The sequence below is a fragment of the Hylobates moloch genome, unplaced genomic scaffold (assembly GCF_009828535.3).
Source record: "Hylobates moloch isolate HMO894 unplaced genomic scaffold, HMol_V3 SCAFFOLD_5, whole genome shotgun sequence".
In the NCBI taxonomy this organism is placed as follows: domain Eukaryota; kingdom Metazoa; phylum Chordata; class Mammalia; order Primates; family Hylobatidae; genus Hylobates; species Hylobates moloch.
In genome coordinates, this window is record NW_026652280.1 from 12,011,328 (window position 1) to 12,024,815 (window position 13,488).

The 13,488-nt window shown below is 35.7% G+C and overlaps 2 long non-coding RNA genes across 7 annotated transcripts in view; one reads left to right on the forward strand and one right to left on the reverse strand.

The window, feature by feature from the left end:
- Positions 1-3,915, reverse strand: part of LOC131383432 (uncharacterized) — a 122,243-nt gene extending 118,328 nt beyond the window's left edge. For all 5 annotated transcript variants that reach the window (XR_009213443.1, XR_009213440.1, XR_009213444.1 and 2 more), the window contains exon 1: positions 3,867-3,915. This is a non-coding gene — a long non-coding RNA (uncharacterized LOC131383432). The remainder of the gene's footprint in view (positions 1-3,866) is intronic.
- Positions 3,916-3,995: 80 nt separating this feature from the next.
- Positions 3,996-13,488, forward strand: part of LOC131383433 (uncharacterized) — a 77,440-nt gene continuing 67,947 nt past the window's right edge. Inside the window, exon 1 of one of the 2 annotated variants that reach the window (XR_009213446.1) lies at positions 3,996-4,076. This is a non-coding gene — a long non-coding RNA (uncharacterized LOC131383433). The remainder of the gene's footprint in view (positions 4,077-13,488) is intronic. The other variant, XR_009213445.1, reaches the window with a different exon arrangement.

The following is a 13,488-nucleotide window of genomic DNA, read 5'->3' on the forward strand; positions in this document are numbered from 1 at the left end:
GTCCAGCTAATTGTGTGTGTGTGTGTGTATTTCAGTAAGGACGGGGTTTCACCATGTTGGCCAGGCTGGTCTCGAACTCCTGAGCTCAGGCAATCTGCTCACCCCAGCCTCCCAAAGTGCTAGGATTACAGGTATAAGCCACCGTGTCAGGCCAGTTTTTTTGTTTGCTTGTTTGTTTGTTTTTAACATTCCTTGCAGTACTTCAAAGTGTATCTTTCTGAAGGACAAAAGAACATCTTTTTTTTGTTTGTTTTAATAAGTTGCTCCTTTGCCACAAATGCTGTCCCTGTCTCCCCAAGGTTCAGCCCACAGTTTCCGCAGCTCTGATTTCAAGGGGAAGCGAAGACGATATGACAGGAAATAAACCACACTTAAGTAATATAATAATGAGACTCTTGCTCTAAGCCACAAAATTGGGGCAAATGACCTGCTAAAAAGGGAGATTGTTGTCATGCAGCACTCAGCACGAAGGACAAAGCTGCTCATGAAGCGGATACAGAAATATGCAGACATCTTTTTCATTGTTTTCAAGAAAGTGACATAACTTCCAGTGTGAAAATAGTTATATAAATCCAAATGTGACTTTAATGAAAAGTTATATTTTGGCATTTTCTGAGGGGATATGATCTGAATCCACAGCTATCGTAATTTCTAAACCGTTTTTGGTTTAATTATGTTACTTTATACAAGTAATACAAATATATACTATGATCATTACACTTAAAATTTTGTTTTGTCTATTACTAATATTTTCACTGTAAATAAATACATCATTTCTTCAAAAGAATTGGGGATAAATGATAGTGACACTTTTATATGATGAAATGCATGTTCTAAGTAAACAGAGTACTGAGCTATTCTTTTCCTTTAGAGATATGACATTACAGTTAAGAAAACTAAATAATTGCAGACCTTATAACCTTCCAAGATCTCTATCTTCTATCTCTGTATCTACTATCTCCTTTCGTTAAATAAACTATCTCCTTTGGTGCATTAAAAATGTTAACAAATTAAAATTGTACTTAAAATTAGTGATAAAATAACTAATTTTTGTGTTTTAGTTATATTAAAATAATTTCAACCTTATTTTAAAGGTCAACTTTAGATTTGTATCTTTTTTCAGCTCAAATGTGGTGTTTATATTTAAGCCATGGCTTATAATTATTTTTCTGGAAGCAATGTTTATTTCCATTACTTCTGTAGAGTGGATTTTTCTGTTAGGCAGAGAGATGTCAAAATAAGAGAAAAGTACTTGCAATAAATAACTTCATTCAGAGACAAAATACCTTAGGTCAATTTAGATTTTATACAGCCATGCTCAATAAGAAAAAAAAATACTATCAAATCTGAAACACCAAATTCCATGAAATTTTATGGGTACTCTGATAAATTGACCTTTTAAAACATTAAAAAATAGCCTGGAGAAAATAACAGATATTATTAACTATAATTTTAAGAAAGCTTACTGTACTGTGTTTTCTTCAAGGTTACTTTTTTTAACATTTAGAATGTTCGTAATTTTACTGTGTTATGAAGCATGCACTTTGCATAATACATTTACGACACTATTTTCTCTAATAATAATAATATAAATTATTTTATTTAAATTAGATACATATTTATACTTTGTAAAATCATGTTTTGTCTTATCTAAATGGTAATGTATTTTTATTTATTAAAGTTATGATCTCCTGCTAATTACACTTAAGAGGTTTAAATACAATTAGTATTAAAAGAAGATTGAACTAGATTATGTATACTCTTTTGTTTGTTTTCTTTTGTTTGTTTGTTTGTTTTTTTGAGACAGAGTCTTGCTCTATCGCCCAGGCTAGAGTGCAGTGGCAGGATCTTGGCTCACTGCAAGCTCCGCCTCCTGAGTTCACGCCATTCTCCTGCCTCAGCCTCCCGAGCAGCTGGGACTACAGGTGCCCAACACTACGCTGGCTAATTTCTTTTTGTATTTTTAGTAGAGACGGGGTTTCACGGTGTGAGCCAGGGAGGTCTCGATCTCCTGACCTCGTGATCCGCCCACCTCGGCCTCCCAGTGTAGATTATGTATACTCTTTAAAAATAAAATAGAAAATATATTTTTAAATTCAGAATGTTTAACAAGAATTTATTTTGGAAGGTAAAATGAATCAACATTTTACATGATCAACAAAATCTACATATAGATAATTTTCTGTATTTTGTGAACCATTGATATTGACCATACATTTCTTACACATATTAGAATAAATCATTATTGGTACTCAAAGCTGCTATAAATTGATGGGGTCTCTCCTTTCTCATTAAATAAACATTATATGGATAGACCTATCAACTATATTAATAATCAGCAAATGTAATCAATCTCAATTTCTATTTCCCAATCCCATGACATTTTGCTGTCATCTTCTGCTCTTAGATAGGCAATAAATACAAAAAATCACAAACACATACACATGCTCTAAATTCATCTGCAGTTTTAAATATGTGTGTGTATGGACATATATAAATAAAATTACACTTGACTCTTAAAGTTGAGAGAAAACTAGTTTAGTTATTCCTGATAAATCTTTCTAAAAAGTCAGTAAAAAGCATTTGTTAAATGTATTATTCAAGACAAATATAACAAAATAAATAAATCACAATTCCACAAAAATTGAAAAAATAAATACAAAAATTTTAAAAAGCATACTACTAAAAAGCTTTTATAAAATGATAATATGTACAACAAATGTGGATAAAGACTATTTCCTTATTAAAATAAATAGTATAAAATTTAGATTAAATAACAATAACACAGAAGCAGTTATAAGCTAAAACTGGGAGGCCAACACAAACTATAACTAGACATAAAGATGAAAAATAAGCAGGGGACAAAGATGTACTAAACAATTTCTGTGATAGGTTAAGTTGGCCTGAAAATATTCATTCAGAATTTAATCCAAAATGTTAAACATATAAAAGAGGAATTTTGTTGAAAACGGTGGTTTCCAAGAATATGTAAGACCATCATCTTATATGTACTTAAAACCAGGATCAAAATATATACACCAAAAAACATTAGATATACAGGCAAAGGTAATGAGCTATAATAACATTTGAAAACTTCTATGTAACTTTCAAATACCAACCGATTAAGCAGACAAATAGACAATTGAAGAAATAACATTATTTTAAGAACATAGTTAATAGGTTACTATATTTGTATATTATTCATATTATTTGGATCTTATAAATATAAGAAAGAACATGTAATAGGTTTGTTTGTTTGTTTGTTTTTTGAGAGGCTGGAATGCAATGGCCCTGTCCGTAGCTCACTGCCACCTTGAACTCCTGCATTCAAGCAATGCTTTTGTCTTGGACTCACAAAGTGCTGAGATTAGAACATGAAGTTTTGTGGTGTTTTTTAAAAAACTTTATTTTAAGTTCAAGGGTACAAGTTTATTACATAGGTATATTGTGTCATGGGAGTTTGTTGTACAGATTATGTTGTCACTCAGGTATTAAGCCTAGTACTCATTAGTTATTTTTCGAGATCCTGTCCCTCCTCTCATCCCCCACCCTCCAAAACTCCCTGGTGTGTGTTGTTCCCCTCTATGTCCAAGAACATGGAGTTTTTAAGAGTTCACTTATTAATTGAGCATTTATTTGTCCTCAACTAAAATTTCAATAAATTCCAAATAAAAGAAAACATATAGTTGACATTGTACTTTTTACCATCTAATAACACTGCAAATAGTAAAAATTTTTACCACTTCCCCACTAAAAGAAAGAATTTCACTTTGATATTTTCACTTGGATCACAGAGGAATAAGAACAGAAATTAGAAGCTGCATGAAAAAGAGTACCAGTGAGAGTAAGATACAGTCATGCAGTACCTCAGAAGGACGTGTTGGTCAACAGCAGACTGCCTAGTTGACGGTGGTCTCACGGGATTATAACAAAGCTGAAAATTCCTATAGCTTAGTGACCTCATAGCCATTGTGACATTGTAGTGCAATGCATTACTCATGTGTTTGTAGTGATGTTGGTATAAAGAAACCTGAGCTGCCTGTTGTATAAAAGGATAGCACACACCATTATGAACAGTGAGTAATACTTGATAATAATAACTCTTATTGATTTATGTATTTATTGTACTATGTTTTATTATTTTAGCATATACTTCAAATATGCTAAAAATGAGGTATATGCTAATATATATTTCCTTTTACACGCAGATAACTACAAACACATAAGTAATGCATTGCAATACAATGTTACAATGGCTATGAGTTCACAAAGTTATAGGAATTTTTCAACTCCATTATAATCTCATGGGACCACTGCCATATATATATATATATATAAAATAAATTATATACACATATATGTATGTGTATATGTATGTGTGTGTGTATATGTGTGTGTATATATATATATATATGTATAAAGTTAACTGTAAATCAGTCTCAGGCAGGTCCTTCAGAAGGTATTTCAGAAGGCATTGTTAGCATAGGAGACAATGAATGTTATTGTCCCTGAAGACCTTGCACTGGGACAAGATGTGGAAGGTGGAAGACAGAGAAATTGATGTTTCTGACACTGTGTAGGTCTAGGATAATGTATGTGTTTGTTTTTAACATAAACTTTTAAAAAGAAAATTCTTTTTTGTTGTTGTTACTGAATGTAGTAAATTTTATTTGATAATTCAGGAGGCACTTTAGGAAGACTGTGAATGTGAATTTTAACTGCACTAAACTAAATGTGGTGTTAGAAATCAATACATTAGAAAGCATCTAACAACAATTGATACACCATGGAAACTTCCTTTTGGAATAACTTCTTTTTTTTTAAATTATACTTAGTTTTTAGGGTACATGTGCACATTGTGCAGGTTTGTTACATATGTATACATGTGCCATGTTGGTGTGCTGCACCCATTAACTCGTCCTTTGCATTAGGTATATCTCCTAATGCTATCCCTCCCTCCTCCCCAACCCCACAACAGGCCCCAGTGTGTGATGTTCCCCTTCCTGTGTCCATGTGTTCTCATTGTTCAATTCCCACCTATGAGTGAGAACATGCGGTGTTTGGTTTTTTGTCCTTGTGATAGTTTGCTGAGAATGATGGTTTCCAGCTTCATCCATCTTATATAATAAAAATGTAAATAAAATATTTTTGCACAACTGTACAATATGCTTGTGTTTTAAGCTAAGCATTGTTAAAAAAAAAAAAAAAAGAGTCAGAAAGTTAAAAATTTAAAGTTGGCCAGGCGCGGTGGCTCACGCCTGTAACCCCAGCACTTTGGGAGGCCGAGGCTGGCGAATCATGAGGTCAGGAGAGTGAGACCATCCTGGCTAACATGGTGAAACCCCATCTCTACTAAAACAATACAAAAAATTAGCCGGGCGTGGTGGCGGGCGCCTATAGTCCCAGCTACTTGGGAGGCTGAGGCAGGAGAATGGCCTGAACCCGGCAGGCGGAGCTTTCAGTGAGCCCAGATCGCACCACTGCACTCCAGCCTGGTCAACAGAGTAAGACTCCATCTCAAAAAAAAAAAAAACAAAAAAAAAATTATAAGGTAAAAGCACTACAGCAAACTAAGGTTAACTTATAATTAAAGAAAGAGAAATATATGTTTCTTAAATTGAGTGTAGCCTAAATATAGACTAGTTATTATAAATTCTATGGTAGTGCCAGGTAGCACCTAGGCCTTCACATGCACACACTACTCACTTCTTGATTCACATAGAACAATTTCCAGTCCTGGAAAACCTATTCAAGGTAAATGCCCTACACATATCTGTCATTTTTTTATCTTTTATACCCTGTTTTTACTCTACCTTTTCTAGGTTTAGATATGTTTAGATTCACAAATACTATTATTTGCAATTGCCTGCAGTATTCAGTACAGTCACATGCTGTATAGGTTTGTAGCCAAGGAACAATAGACTAAACCCTATAGTCAGGTGTGTATTAGGCTAGGCCATCAAAGTTTGTGTAAGTACACTCAATGATGTTCATGAAAGGGCAAAATTGCCTAATAGCACATTTCTCAGGACTGACCCCCATCACCAAGTGATGCATGACTATATATATTGTTAAAGTGAATGAAATATGGCCTGAGAAGGACTCTGTACTTCCGTATTTGAGTCCTTGTGGATGAACTGCAATGTAACCTAATAGGTAGACGAGACTGAAAACCTAACTTAGGAGTATGTGCCTGTAACAATAGATGAGTCTTGGCCAATCTCAGCAGCCATACTTCAACCACTCATACACTGCTGACTGTTCAAAGTGTGTTCAAGTAAGGCAAATGCCAAGCTATACCCAGTACAGTTGTTTCTGTACCTCACTTTCCATTTCTGTACATCCCTTCCCTTTCCTTTTTCTATAAATCTTCTTCCACCAGGTGACTGTGGTGGAGTGTCTGATCTTCTGTGATTCTGGGGGCTGTCCTATTCGTAAATCTTTCATTGCTTAATTAAAATCCTTTAAATTTAATTCAGCTGAAGTTTTTCTTTTAACTGTATATTTATATGTTAAATATAGGATGCAAGTAAAACTGTCTTACAAGAAAATGCATAGACCTGAAATCATTACAAATCAAGCAATATTAATAAACACTTTTTAAAAAATATAAAACTTTTTGTACAATTTTTTCCTACAAGACTATTAGAATGACTTTCATCAAATGCTTCACTACTGCAAATATATTTTACCATATTTCCAGCTTCCATGGTGCTGGACAGCCAGTTATGAAGGCAAGGGCATACATTTTTGTCTCAACAGTACCACACCTACAGACCCCAAATTAAATATTAGGCAGTTTTTACTAAGGCATTCCGCTTAACAACCTAAAATCTTTAATGGATCTGATGGTCAATTTTATATGTCAGCTTGGCTGGAACCCACATTAAACATTAAACATGGGTGACTACACACTATTTCTGGGTGAGTCTGTGAGGGTATTTGCTGATGAGATTACCATTTGAATCTACAGAATTCACAAAATAGATTGTCTGCCCCAATCTGAGTGGGCATCCTCCAATAAACTGCAAGCCTAAATAGAACAAAAGAGCAAAAGATGAAAGAATTTGCTCTCCATACCTGGCTGCTTAAACCAGAATATCAGTCTTTCCTGTCCTTAACTGTGACTTACATTATATGCCCTTCACTTACTAGAACTAAACCATCAGCATTCCTTGGTCTCCAGCATTCAGGTAGCTGATTGTGAGACTTCTCAGTTTCCCTGACTACAAGATGCATGAGCTAATTCCTTACAATAAATAAAACACACACACACACACACACACACACACACACACACACACACACACTATTGGTTTTGTTTCTCTGGAGAACCCTAATACAATGGCTTTTATACCATGTTATTTGTGGCTGTAACATGTTGACATCTGTGAGTTGGTGGCTGTCAATTGTTTTAAGTCATCTTTAGGACAGAACCGTGGAGCTTTTGGGCTATGCTGAAAAGCAGCTCCTATCTGAGATGCTCCCTCACAGAAGAAGGCAGAGGAGCAAAGCTTTTTATTCAAACTTAGTTCTGTAAGAAAGGGGGAGTGATGGTCAAGTTACACTTCCAAATGGAAAATTTTTAAAAATGTATCCCTATTTTAAACATGCATAAACTTCAACTGTAAGTGTATTTTAGGATGATTTAAGAGTGTAAGGTATCATTATAAAACTGAAAGGTAAAACAGTACAATATCTTCATGAACCTAGAGCACAGAAATAGTTCAAAAATAGGGCCTGAAATACTCCAGTAATAATAAAAAGAATAATAAATTGGACTATTTTGATATTAATAACATTCATTCATCAAAAAAGTGATATTAACAAATGAAAAAAGAAAATTATATACCTGATACTGGGCTTATATCCATAAAATATGAAAAACTTCTATAAATCAGTTACAAATGGTATAATTTACTTTACAAATTATCAAGGAAATATAGCACTTCAAACTAGAACAAAATCAGAAAAATATATGAATGTATGCTCAACTTTGTATGTCTTCGACGAAGTGCAAATTCAACCACAAAGAAATATTACTACAGGCATACCTTGGAGATATTGCAGGTTCAGTTCAAGACCACCACAATAAAAATATCACAGTAAAGCAGGTTACATAACTTTTTTGATTTCCCAGTACATATAAAAGTATATTTACACTATACTCTAGAGTCTATTAAGTATGCCATAGCATTATGTCTAAAAAAAGTGCATGCCTTAATTTAAAAATAATTTATGGCTAATAAATGCTAATGATCATCTGAACCTCCACTAAGTATTAATATAGTTTGCTAATGGAAGGTCTTTCCTGGATGCTTATGGCTGCTGATTTTTCAGGGTGATATTTGCTATAGGTTGAGGTTGCTGTGGCAATTTATTAGAATTAACAATAATTTTATAAAATTGACAACAATGAATTTTGCTACATCAATTCACTCTTCCTTTCATGAATGATTTCTTGGTAGCATGTGGTACTATTGGAGAGCATTTTACCGATAGTAGAATATCATTCAAACTTTGGGTCAATCTTTGCAAACTCCGACACTGTTTTATCAACTAAGTTTATGTGATATTCTAAATCCTTTGTTGTCATCTCAACAATGTTCACACAATCTTCACCAAGAGTAGGTTTCATCTCAAAGAAGCATTTTATTTGCTTATCCATAAAAGCAACTCCTCATCTGTTAAAATTTTATAGTGAGGTTGCAGCAATTCGGTCATATCTTCAGGTTTGACTTCTAATACTAATTCTCCTGCTATTTCTACCACATCTGCAGCTACTTTCTCCACTGAAGTCTTGAAGAAACTCAAACTCAACTGTAGGGGTTGGAATCAACTTTTTCAAAACTCCTGTTAATGTCAATATTTTGACATCCTCCCATGAATCACAAATCTTCCTAATGGCATCTAGAATGGTGAATTTCTTCCAGAAGGGCTTCAAGTTACTTTGGCCAGATCCACCAGACTAATCACTACCTATTGTGTTATCACCTTACAAAATGTATTTCTTAAAATATTAAGACTTGAGAGTCGAAATGACTCCTTGATCCACAGTCTGCAGAATTCGTGTCACATTAGCAGAGATGAAAACAACATTAATCTCCTTACACATCTCCATCAGAGCTCTTGGGTAGCCAGATTCATTGTCAATGAGCAGTAATATTTTGAGAGGAATCTTTTTTTTTTTCTGGGCAGTAGAGCTCATCAGTGGTCTTAAAACATTCAGTAAATCATTTCATAAACAGATGTGTTTTCATCAAGGCTCTGTTATTCCATTTATAGGATATAGGCAGAGTAGATTTAACATAATTCTTAAAGATCCTAGGATTTTATCAATGGTAAATGAGCATTGGCTTGAAGTAAAAGTCACCAGCTGCATCAATTCCTAACAAGTCAGTAGGCCTGTCTTTGAAGCTTTGAAGACAAGAATTGACTTTTTTCCTCTAGCTATGAAAGTCCTAGACAGCAGCTTTTTCAAATGTAAGACTGTTTCCTCTACATTGAAAATCTGTTGTTTAGTGCAGCCACCTTCAACACTGATCTTAGCTTGATCTTCTGTATGACTCGCTGCAGTTTCTCCACCAGCACTTGCTGCTTTACCTTGAACTTTTATGTTATAGAGATGGCTTCTGTATTTAAACCTCATTAACCAACCTGTAATTGCTTCGAACTTTTCTTCTGCAGCCTTCTCACCTCTCTTACCCTTGATAGAATTGAAGAGAGCTAGGGCCTTGCACTGGATTAGACTTTGGTTTAAGGGAATGCTGTTGCTGGTTTCATCTGTTATCCAGATGCTCAAACTTGCTCCATATCAGCAATACGGCTCTTTCACTTTCTTTTCATTCATGCTTTCACTGGAGTAGCATTTTAATTTCCTTCGGTAACTTTACTTTTGCATTCACATCTGAGCTAACTGTTTGGCACAAGAGGCCCAGCTTTCAGCCAACCGTGGCTTTTGACCTGCCTTCCTCACTAAGCTTCATCATTTCTAAATTTGATATAAAGTGAGAGACATGTGATTCTTCTTTTCACTCGAATATTTGGTGGTCACAGTATGGTTATGAATGGGCCTAATTGCAATATTGTTGTGTCTGAGGGAAAAGAGAGGTTCTAGGAGAGGAAGAGAGATGGGAGGAACGACCGATGAGTGAAGCAGTCGGAACACACACATTTGTCAATTAAGTTTGCCATCTTATTTGGAAGTGGTTCATAGTGCCCCAAACAGTAACAATAGCAACATCAAAGATCACTGATTACAGATCACCAGAACAGATATACCAATAATTTAAAAATTTGAAATATTGAGAACATTACCAAAATGGGACATACAGGCACAGAGGGAGCACATGTTTTTGGGAAAATGGTGCTGATAGACTTGCTCAATGCAGCGTTGCCACAAACCAATCTGTAAAATGTGCTGTATCTGGGAGGCACGATCATGTGAAGAACAATAAAGCAAGGGATGCCTATACACACCAAAGTGAATTGCTAAATTTAAAGACTAACAAGAGCAAACATATCTCATCATTTGGCCCTGCAAAGACACTGCTCTTGCATATGGTAATTGGCACAAATAGTTTGAAAAATTTTTACCACTGTCTATCAAAGTTGAATATAAACACAATTTAAGACAAAGAGGTTCCTTTTCTTGTTATGTGCCCCAAAATGTATGCACTCTAAAATATTTAATTTGATGTTATGATGGCAACATTATCCTTAAGTGCTGAAAATTGGTATCCATAAAATTTCCATCAACAATTAAAGAAAAAAATGAATTTGTGATATAGAATAAAATAATATTCAGCATTACAAATTATGAACTACTGCCCAGTTCTGTAACAGTGATCTCACAAATATTTCTTTTGATTTACATACACACACACATACATATAAATTTTAAATATATTTAGAGACAAAGTCTTGCTCTATTGCCCAGGCTGGAGGGCAGTGGCGTGATCTCTGCTCACTGCAACCTCCACCTCCTGGGTTCAAGAGATTCTCCCACCTCAGCCTCCCAAGTAGCTGAGATTACAAGCATGTGCTTCCAAGCCCAGTTAATTTTTGTATTTATTTTAGTAGAGACGAAGTTTTCCCATGTTGGCCAGGCTGGTCTCAAACTCCTGATCTCAGGTAATCCGCCGGCCTCGGCCTCCTGAAGTGCTCTGATTACAGGTGTGAGCCACCGCGCCCAGCCAGATTTTGTTTATATTAAAAGAATAAAGTTTCAGACATTCATTCTGCCTCCTCTGACACCACCCAGGCAGGATGGGTAAGGGAAGCCTCTTTACTGTCAGTACTGCCTGGTGGAGGTGAAAGTCCTGGATCCTCACATGCTCTGTGACACTGTAAGGAATGGGGAGGATGACGGTGAATGTCTGGGCTCCCTATTTGGCCTTTTCTGAAGACCATCCAGGCATGGGTTTTTCTTGCAACTTGTTACAGTCTGGCAAGAGGTAAAATCGTGGGCCTCTTGGCCCTTGCTTAAGTGAGGAGGAATGGGGCCACAATTTTGTCTTTGGAGGATTGATTAACCATGGTGGTTTATTTTCTAGAAGTGTACTGTCTTGCTAAGTCACCTCTAATCACATTTCAATTGTGATTTTCTGCTTTCTGCTGTGGCAAGTGATTTGAGATTGAAATCTGAACATTTTGAGATGGGTTTGGTGGGCTGCCACCTTGCTCCTGCCAAGTAAAGGAAGAAGCCCAGGTTCCCCACTTTGCCTCTTTGACACCGAGGGGAAGGAATACTTGTTACTGCTAGGTTGAAGGAGGGAAAGGGTTATTTGGCTACAAGGAGTAGGCCTTTGGGGACTTTTTGAGTCTGAACCTTCTGACATTTCAAAGTTACCAAGTTCCTCAGCTCCAAATTCAGAATATATGAAATTAAAAGAAAATTTGGGAACTCATCTCACTGTCATTCCTAGAGTCCCAAGGTCTCTACCCAGGTAGCCTTCTCTCTATCCATCAGAATTCTATGTTTGTTTTCTACATAATGTCTAGGAACTTTCATTGTACTTAGTTGGAGAAAAAGGGAAAAATATATCTGCTCCATCTTTTCAAAACCAGAAGTTCTGATACACACATATACTTGTAAACCAAAAGGGCCACCAACATGGAACAAAAGGGAGCAAGATACATGAAATCTCAAAGAGGCCTTTATACCCGCTAATTTGTAGAGACCTAAAGCAAGCTAAAAAAGCCACTCAACTCCAAATAAAGGTCTGCATATTTTCTCTATTGGAATTCTTCTGTATTTAATTGACTTTTGTTCTTATCTTCAGTCTTATGTTGGATTTCTACTTCCAAACTCAGTAGCAGGAAATAATCAAGGAAAATTTTTCTCCCCAGAAGTAGGGGACTGGTCATTTTTTAACACATGGAATTTCAGCACTCCTTTGGAACTAGTGACGGCCACCTGCTTTCTATTCTTCCCATTTTTGAATAAAAATATATTGCAGGCATCTTAATGCTTCTTTGCATTGCCAGTTGAGTATGACTGGAGAAAACAACTTATTGTATAGTTCAGAATTTTTTAAAGAAATAGAAGTCGTATCTGGGAATCCATTAGTCAAACCTAATACAGATTGTAAAGGTAAGTTTACTCTTCATTATTCGAATATGTGTAACATGAAGTTTAACAAAATATAATCTGTTCCTCTTGTTTTCTTATTGATTGAAAATGTGTTTTATTCTCAAAAATGACTTCTGATATCATGTATATTTATTACGTTTTTAACTCTCTGTGTTTATTCATTGAATCATTTTAAACTTATTTTTATATTGATGCATTAATTCCTTGGGAATTTAATTTTTCTGCTTGTGGTTTCTTTCTTTTTTTTGAGACGGAGTCTTGCTCTGTCTGTCACCCAGGCTGGAGTGCAGTGGCACGATCTTGCCTCACTGCAACCTCTGCCTCCTGGGTTCACGCCATTCTCCTGCCTCAGCCTCCCGAGTAGCTGGGACTACAGGCACCCGCCACCACACCCAGCTAATTTTTTGTATTTTTAGTAGAGACGGAGATTCACCATGTTAGCCAGAATGGTCTCGATCTCCTGACCTCGTGATCCACCCAGCTCGGCCTCCCAAAGTGCTGAGATTACAGGTGTGAGCCACCGCGCCCAGCCCTGCTTGTGGTTTCTTTTGCTCATGTCTTTTGCTCATGGAGGATTGTTCCTACTAGGGTTTGCATTTTTAGATTGTGAGTTCATAGTTGTTAGGACTTCATCTGTGGAATGCTATAAACTACGGTGAGACTGTTGTAAAATCCTATCTCATTCAAGAAGCATCAAAATACTATATTCGTATCTTATTCTAATATTTTACCTAATAGATTCCAAGATCACAAAGGCAGTGTAAACTTCAATGTCAAATTTGCACATGGTGCAGGCCCATGATTAAAAAATCCTCAAAGGATGAGTGTTTTCCTCTTGGAGGGTGTATAATTTTGTTAGAACTGCCATAACAAAGTACCACAAGCTGAGTGGT